Source organism: Geospiza fortis, unplaced genomic scaffold, assembly GCF_000277835.1.
Source record: "Geospiza fortis unplaced genomic scaffold, GeoFor_1.0 scaffold2556, whole genome shotgun sequence".
Classification (NCBI taxonomy): Eukaryota; Metazoa; Chordata; class Aves; order Passeriformes; family Thraupidae; genus Geospiza; species Geospiza fortis.
In genome coordinates this window covers 76,826-79,074 of record NW_005054786.1, presented here as the reverse complement: position 1 = coordinate 79,074, position 2,249 = coordinate 76,826, and the positions used below count along the sequence as shown (strand labels likewise).

Below are 2,249 nucleotides of genomic sequence, written 5' to 3'. Positions count from 1 at the left end.
GGCCCCGCCCCTCAATCCCGCCCACTAGTGTCACCGCGGCCCCGCCCCTCCTGCCCCCGCCGCTTTCCCGCCGCTGACCGCACCAACAATATCACTCCGCGCCTCATCCAACCACAGCCCTGCTTCCGGGATGAGCCGCACGGAGCAGTTCTATCTCCACGGCCCCGCTGCCACCGCACTGCTTTCGCCGCAGCTTTGGTGCAGCCTCCCGGTTCCGAGCCGCTGCGTGCCGCTGTCCGGACATTGCTGGAATCCCTGTGCCCTTTCACGCCGCTTCTGCCACCACCGGGGCGGCACCACAGCAGGCGAAAGCTGTGGCGCCACGCATGTATCCTTCCGCGTCTCTGCCGGAGCTTGAGGAGCAGGGCAGCCGCATCACCGAGAGATCCCTCCGCATCTCGTAACCTGCTCAACCGATACCTGATATCCCTCCGCGTTTTCGGCTTCCGCACTCCCGAGTGGGACTACTTTGTGTCACGGTCCATCCGCTCCGCCACATCCACGCACACAAACCGTGCAACGAGGAGGGGGAGGCTGGAATATGACAGCTGCTTTAATAAATCCAGGACAGACAGAGAATTATTTTGCCGCTGCAAATTCCAACCCTTTGATGCCAACACAAAAGAATTTCAAAAAAGAACTGTTCCCAAATAGCTCCAGAGCCCCCCCCAGTGTTTGGGACAGATTTCTCGACCTAAAATTAGACACTAAACCCTGAAAATTCGCCAGCATTAATCCCAAAATTAGAAGACTCACAAAAATCTTTTGATAATTTTCAACTAACAGGCTGGGCAATGACCCTAATGGTGGGACAGCCCCAAAAACCCTTCCAGTAGGACAAGACCCCCAGCAAAAAGGTAGGGATGACACCCTCTGTGGGTTAGAGAGTGACAGGTAGGGTTTGGAGGCTGAACTGGTTTTTTTTAGGTTTTTATAATGACTTTTTTAAGATATTCTAGGGGTTTTTTAGGAATTTTCTGGAACTTAGGAGTTTTCTGGAAATGTTAAGATACTATTTAGGGCTTTTTCAGGGGTTTTAAAATATTTTAAGGCTATTTCAAGGGGTTTTTTTTTTTACTAGTATTTACTAGTATTACTAGTAATTTTAGAATTATTTAGGGATTTTTTTTAAGGTCTTCTTGAGGTCTTTTTGAGGGTATGTTGAGGACTTTTTTAGGACTCCCAGTTTTCCCCCATCCCAGATCCAAGTTCAGTTTTCCCCGTTATTCCCAGAATTTCTCCCTACAGAGAATTCAGCCCAGGGGAGGCTCAGGCAGGCCCAGATTTCCCTTGAGGAGTTCCTGTGAGTGGTTCCTCACCCAGTGCACACCCCCTGTGCTTTTCCAGGCCTTGGTGCTCCCACCCCACATTCCCTGCCCAGCACAACCTCCCACATCCCACAGCAGCTTCCCAGCCTTCCCCTGAAGGATTTGGGCAGAAGGAAGGCTGGAGGAAGAGGAAAAGGAGGAGAAAAGAGGAGGCACCTGGAGGTGAATCGGGGAACTCTTGATCTGCAAACGCTCTCCTCTCCCCCTGAGCTACAGCCCCTGCTTCCCATGGGCATTCCCGGCAGGAATTCCCTGCTCATTTACCATCCCAGCAAAGCTAATTAATCCCAGGACAAAATCCACATCCTCCCAAAATCCTCCTCCCTTTCCTCACCAACTTCCCCTGCTGCTGCTCTGCTGGGAATCAGCACAGGGCCCGCACACAGCTTAGGGGGGAAAACCTGGGAATTCCGGCCTCCCAAACGCATTTTTGGGGATAAAAAGACCTAAAAGGGAGGGGGCACCCGGATTTGAACCGGGGACCTCTTGATCTGCAGTCAAATGCTCTACCCCTGAGCTATACCCCCACCTGGGCAAGGTAGGCAGGTGAGGCTCCTTGTGGCCAGGTGAGGATCCTTGTGGCCGCTGACGTGGCTCTGTCACATTCCAGGGACGGCTGTCACACACACCAGCTGCTCCCAGCCCTGCCTGGCACACCCAGCCCTCCCTCACTGCCCTCACACCAGGGCTCTCACCACGCTCCTGGTAAGGCAGGTACTGAATTCCCACCTGATTCCCTCTAAAAAACCCCAAATGTGGCCAAAGGAAAGGAACATTTCCAGCACTGACTTCAAAATGTCGCCGCAGGCTCTGGTTTGGTCTCAGGGTGTGTCCAGCTTGGCTCAGGAATTACTGCAACACCAAAAATCCCCTCCTCAAAATGTTTAATCCAGCTCTGGAAGCCGTGGAGAAATCCTTCAC

The 2,249-nt window shown here is 52.9% G+C and overlaps 1 non-coding gene across 1 annotated transcript; it reads right to left on the bottom strand.

Moving 5' to 3' along the window:
• Positions 1-1,783: 1,783 nt before the first annotated feature.
• On the bottom strand, positions 1,784-1,855 carry TRNAC-GCA. Its single transcript has one exon. It is a non-coding gene; the product is annotated as a tRNA-Cys (tRNA).
• Between the last annotated feature and the right edge of the window lie 394 nt (positions 1,856-2,249).